This window comes from Lithobates pipiens, unplaced genomic scaffold, assembly GCF_037356315.1.
Source record: "Lithobates pipiens isolate NorthernLeopardFrog02 unplaced genomic scaffold, aLitPip1_a1.2 Scaffold_8, whole genome shotgun sequence".
Lineage (NCBI taxonomy): Eukaryota > Metazoa > Chordata > Amphibia > Anura > Ranidae > Lithobates > Lithobates pipiens.
The window spans coordinates 195,722,481-195,729,356 of NW_027507903.1; positions in this window are offsets into that span (position 1 = coordinate 195,722,481).

Sequence of the window (6,876 nt, forward strand, 5' to 3'; positions counted from 1 at the left end):
CATTGCATGCATTACATACAGAAAATAAAATCTTAGGTGTATTGTGAATCTCTAGAGGTTACTGACATGTTAATGAAATTCTTGTTATAGGTTAGGTTCGAAATTTGACTTGGCAGAATTCTTGTAAAAACAGTGAGCCAATCACACAAGCAGGAAATTAGATTAACGGGGACTTTCTGTAAAACAACAGTGTACGAAATGCTTACAGATTAAGCTATTGCAAGGAAGTGATATTTGAATTGTTAGTTTTAGAAAATTACATCAGCTGCAGAGGGAACTAGAAAGATAATATTTTAAAACATTACATTTAGAAAATGGCTTTTTATGCAATTATATGTTTTTATACATTTTTTTCTTTAGAGAAAATTGAGTTTTTCTGTAATGCTTGGATCACATAACATTTAAAACCTAGCCTCAAATATTTTTCAAAGTTATAATATATTGTATATGCCTTTGTTTGTATGTTATGCTATTAAATAAAAACAAAATCACTGCAAAAATAAATAAATCTTTAACTGTTTAATGTGACTATCTTTTGGGGAGAGTTATTTGAGAATGATGCTATAAAAGCAAAGAGTATGAACAATGTCATTAATGGCCTCATTGAGAGTGGAACAGAGGGTACCGAGGGACAGGAGGAACACGAGTGCCAGCAGGTGTTTATAGGAGAACTTGCAGCTGGAGTAGGAGATCCTGGGAAGCAGGTGGACCATCAGGACAGAAACAGTAGCTTAGCTCAGGAAACCAGCCAAGATTAAAGGGGCACTCCACTTATGCTGCAGGTTCAATACACGTGGCTTGTCAGAACGCTTAGCGAAGTGCAGAGCAGGTGCAGCCAGGATCGGAGGTAGAAGCATGGTCACAGGAATAGCCAGGGTCATCAATAGGTTAGCAGTGAGGTACGGAGTCATAAGCAGAGCCAAAGTCAGGAACAGGGCTGGGGGCATGAATACAGCGACAAATCAGAAGCAGGATCCAAGATCAGGTCAGGGGCAAACCGGTCAGCAACGAGGGAAACACACAGAAACACAGAAAGAACACAGGATGCAGGGAACAGCTGAAAGGCCAGTCACCGCTTTTTTAAAATCTTTTTTTCGGAGTCTTGAATTTAATACAAAAACAGAACAGAAGCACAATTTGGCGACCGCACAACAAAAGTCGTGGTGAAATTAAAGCCTCGCAGGGCTGTACAGCCGAAGGAAACATTGTAATAATTATCACCGTGCTACAAGAAATATCTTCTCAGGGAACCAAAAATGGACCATCCCTCAAAACATCAGGATTTAAGGAATACCAACGTAAATCAACAGAATCTTGGTCCAATTCCTAAACATACAGGCTAACAAATATATATAGGATTAGACACCTCTAAACCATTCTTTGAAACATTTACCCCATGGTGGAAGACAAATCCAGCCATGCATGCCAAACTTTGTTAATTTCTTCTCACATCCCATGAAGAGGTATGTGGCTTTGTATAATGGGATCATGGAGTTGACTAGGCTCTTCCAGAAAGGCACTGTTGGAGCAGCAGGTTTCTTCCAGTGTAAAAGAATGGCCTTGCACGCACAAAACAATAAAATATTAAGCAAAGTTCTATGGGCATTTGACAGGACCACTGCTTCCACCAATCCTAAGAGACGTACTGAAACTGACATGGTGATGGGTGTGGCAAGGACCTCTGCTATGCAATCTATAACAGCCGACCAAAAAGATTGCATTAGCTGACATTTCCAGAAAACATGGTCGAAATTGGCAGGGGAATGCGTGCATCGCTGGCCGAGCTGGGGCAAAATAGATTCTGTGGAGAAATTTAAAATGAATGAATGAACCTATCCCTAGATGAAAGTAAGTGCCTAAATGTGTGGTCCCACATGTCATCCCAGTCCTCCCCCTCAATGTCTGGAGCCTCTAATCTCCATCTCTCCCCACATCGGATTACCATGAAGTCCTTTACTCTTTTTTTAAGCCGAGGGCAAGTTTTTTGAAAGGAAGTCATCAAGCAGAAAGCTTTCTAAGACCGAAGGCTGAGCCTTCGATGGTCAAGGTATGAAACTGTGAGTGATAAGTGAGTGAGTGGTAATGCCCACAGCCTTGGATCTGGCAGTTCAAAGAAATGTGGAAGACAGGGGTTCATCCAGAGCAGGGAATAGGGCACAATCCCTGACAGGTTGGGTTGCATTCATTTTTGGGAGATTTCCCATGCTTTAACAGTGGCTTTCATAGTTTGTGTCGACGGAAAGGTAGATTTAATCCCTCTAAACAGAGCCAAGCGCCGACTTTTGTAAGAGCCCAGAAACTCCAATACCATGGCAGAGCCCCCATCGTCCTCCAGGATCCAACAGTGGGCAAACACCATCTGGCCCGAGAGATAATATTTTTGCCGATTGGGTAATGCTAGCCCTCCCTGACCCCAGGGCTCCTGTAACACTTTTTATTATTAGTATACAGGATTTATATAGCACCAACAGTTTGCGCAGTGCTTTACAATGTAAAGTTAGACACTACACCAAGAGTACAATTCAAAACAAGAGGGTTAGAGGAGTCCTGCTCCTACGAGCTTACAAAATAAGAGTCTGGTGAAACAAGAGGTAGGGACTGTAAAAGATGAACTGATGAGGGGAGTAGAAGATTCAGCTGTTAGCTGGAGGCAGGATAGACCTCCCTAAAGAGATGAGTTTTCAGGGATCACCTAAAAGTGGATATTGTAGGAGATAAACAGACAGATTGGGGTAGAGAGTTCCATAGGATGGGAGAGGCTCTGGAAAAGTCCTGGAGACAAGCATGGGAGACAAGGGAGCTAGAGAGTAGAAGGTCTTGGGAGGAGCCGAGAGGACGGTTTAGGTGATATTTAGAGATAAGATTGGTGATGTAGCTTGGGGCAGAATTGTGAATGGCTTTGTACTTTATTGTTAGTGTTCTGAATTTTTTTCGTTGGGCAACGGGAAGCCAGTGGAGGGATTGGCAGAGAGGAGGGGCAGACACTGAATGGTTGGTAAGGTGAATGAGTCTGGCGGCATTCATAATAGACTGAAGAGAGGATAGCTTGCAGAAAGATAGGCCAATGAGGAGGATGTTACAATAAGTCAAGGCGAGAGATGACAAGGGAGTGAATAAGTTGCTTAGTGGTGTCAATGGTTAGAAAGGGACGTATTTTGGAGATGTTTTGGAGGGGAAGTCTGGACGATTTGGATCATAATTGGATTTTGGGCTGAAAGGACAGGTCAGAGTCTAGAATTACACCTAGTACCTTGGCATGGGAAGGGACTGATGGTTGTATTATTGATCTTAATGGAGAAGTCAGAAGTCGGGGGGGGGGGGGGGGAGCACAGGCTGGAGGAAAAATTATGAGCTTGGTATTAGAAAGATAGCGTTTGAGGAAGTGGTGTGACATCCATGTTGATATGTCAGTTAGAAAGTTAGTAATGCGAGAGGAGACTGAAAGAGTGAGGTGACAAAATGGAGAGATAGATTTGTGTTTCATCAGCATAGAGGTGGTACTGGAAGCCATGGGAGTTTATTAACAGACCATGGGAGGAGGTATAAATAGAGAAGAGAAAGGGTCCGAGGACAAAACCTTGAGAAAGACAAAACCTACAGAAAGAGGAAGTGTAGAGGAGGAGACAGAGTTATAGGTGACACTAAAGTAGTCACTTGATCTCTAAATCACTTGATCTCTGTCACTAGCCACTTTCACTAGTTACTCTCAGTAGTGCGAGGGACACTTTCACTTTTAGTCTTTCACACTAAAGGAGTGATGTGATAGGGAGGAGGAGAGCCAGGAGAGAGCAGAGTCTTGAAGGCCAAGAGAGTGGAGTTTTTTGAGAAGGAGGGAATAGTCAACAGTATCAAAAGCTGCAGATAGGTCGAGTAGTATGAATATGGAATAGTGGCCATTGGTTTTAGCAGTTATTAGGTCATTAGTGAGTTTCTGTAGGGCAGTTTCAGTGGAGTGTAGCAAGTGAAAGCCAGACTGTAAGGGGTCAAAAAGGTTGTTGTCAGTAAGGTAGGAGCGAAGACGTTTGTAGACTAAGCGTTCTAAATGTTTTGATGCAAACTGGAGCAAGGAGATGGGTCTTCGGTTGTTCAGGCTAGTGGGATCCAGTGAGGGCTTTTTAAGTATGGGGGTGACCAGGGTATGTTTTAGAGGGGAGGGGAAGGTGCCAGTAGAGAGGGAGCGATGGAAGATGTGAGTGAGGGAGCATAAGATAGAAGAAGAGGGTGATGTGAGGGAACAGGATACAGGGGACAGGTGGTAAGGCGGGCTTCTGAGAAAACTTTAGAGACCTCTTCGGTACTAGCAAGGTCAAAAGAAGAGAGTATTGAGAGTGGATTTGTACAGGGTATGTACAGGGTATGTTAAGTGGGTTAGATGTCTGTGCAGTGGAGATGTCCCTACGAATTGCATCATTCTTGTTTTTGAAGTGATTGGCAATCTCGTGAGCAGTGAGTGAATTACTGGGTGGAGATGCTGGTGGAGAAAGTAGAGAGTTAAAAGTAGAGAAGAGACAACGATTACTGGAAGACATTAATTAGGATGACAAAGTAGGTTTGTTTGGCAGCATGGAGGGAGAAATTGTATTTTAAGAAGGCAGATTTACAGTACATTGGGTGAATGCATGCTGGGAGTAGGTTTTACGCCACGCTCGCTCCAGTGCTCAGCTATGTCTCTTAAGGTTTCTGGTGTTGTCAGTCTGCCAAGGTTGTAATAGTTGGGGCCTGACATTTTGTGTAGTGAGAGGAGCAAGAGAGTCCAGTAAGGATGAAAGTGAACTGTTGTAAATAGAGTTGGCCAGGTCAGGGCAAGATGGGGGTGAGATTTTGTCATACAGGTGGTCAGTTTCAGAGTAGAAAAGAGAAAGAATAAAGTGGCAAAGGTTTCTGCAGGTAATTGTTTTCTGCTTGGTGGGACAGGTGGTTGGAGACAAGCACATTTTGAAATTGATGAGGTTGTGGTCAGAGAGAGGAAAGGGAGTGTTGGTGAGGTTGCAGGGGGTGCAAAGATGGGAGAAAACAAAGGTCGAGGGTATTACCATCAGAGTGAGTGGGGCACTGAGTCCATTGTGTCAAAGGATGAGGTTGAGTTAAAAAGTTGGGATGCAGCTGGGCTGTTAAAATTGGCGGGGATGTTGAAATCACCAAGGATAATAGTGGGTAGGTGAGGACCAGTCAGCACTTAAGCATGAACAGAAGCATCATTGCCTGTCTGGCACCAGGATTACTTTGGACACATGTACAGCATGCAAATTGGTAATTTCTATCTTCCTGTAGGTAGACATGTGGTAGACAAACATTAGTATAAAGTCACATAAAGTCAAAGTCACAGTGCTTGACCGGGTACATATACCCACAAGGGGAGGTGATTGGAATAAAATCTTATTGCAACTTGAGCAGAGGTGGATCTTTCATCTACAGACCACCCTTCTTCCTGGCCTGAAGGAATCCATCTCATATTGTCCTTTCTTGAAAGGATTCTCCTCAGGGAAAACAAAATAATATGCCAGGTTTTCGATAAAACAATTTTCAAAAAACAAGTAGGCATTTTTTTTCTCTTCTTGCACTAAAAGGCACACATAGCCATCTCTATATTAATCTAGCAATAGTGAGTTATTAATAACAATGAAATACATCTCTGCATTTATTTAAAGCTTATATCTTTAAATGAAAAATAATTCATATGTAATACACAGAAATGAGATGAGTCTTTATTCATGTATTCATCTATAAAGGAATTCTATACACATATGTACTGTATGGATTGTATATGCAACACAACAAAAAAAAGTTTATCTCCTTTTTTTGTGTCCCCCTGCAGGTCTCTCTTGGTGGTTTTCCTGTTATGGGGATGTGGAGGTGGTTCCGATCAATTTATTGCCTTCTGGGGAGGGGGAGTTATGTCACTATGGTCTGACCCTCCAATTTGCTCTCCAGTGTCAGCTGGGGATCCCCTACTACGCCAGCGGGGTGTCCCATGGGCAATTCCAGAACGCCGGTGTTGTCGCGCGAGGCTTGTGCGGCCACTTCTAGGTGGTGGCGCGTGTGACGTCACGGTGTTGGACAGGTTGCCATGGATGGTGACACTATAGGATTGCATGAATTTTGGAAATGCCTTAATGACAATCAGTTAAATTAGCATTTTTCAATTGAGCATGATGCTTTCAGTATCAACTTTTTAGACATCACCCTAAAGAGCGATCCAACTACGGGTAATGTTTCAACACGCACCTATTGGAAACCATGCTATGGTAACACTATACTTTTTTCAGCCAATTGTCATCTATCCCACACCATCAATGCCATCTCTTATGGGGAGTTTATTCAAGCCAAACAAAACTGTTCAATAGAATCAGCCTTTGAGCTGGAATGCAGGGTCATTCATCAGCGCTTATTGGACCGAGGTTATAACGAATCTGTTATACACCAAGGACTTGAAAGGGTTGTGATAATGGACAGGAGGAATTACTGTCAGATAAGCCTAAAACCAAGAGAGAGTATAAAAATAAGAATAAACCTTATAAACCTTACAACTCTAGAAATAGAAGAATGGGAAAACTTATTATGTTTGTAAGTACATTTTCCCAAGAATATCATCAATATCCTCATAATCAGAATAATAAAAAAGAATCTGCCAATACTGTATACAGATAAAGATTTAAATGGGATATTCAATGGGATATTGCAAGCAGTTTGCCAGTAGGTGCGCTCACATTAGGGACTGCACTAGTCTTTTCTCATCTAAACAATGCCAACCCCCCCTGGCTCTCCTATCCTGGAAGTTACCCTTGTAATACAAAAACCTGTAGGTACCTTAATTTGTGTCTTTTGGGTAAAACATTTGTTGCCACATCCACAGATGAAGAGTTCATTATACAGCAA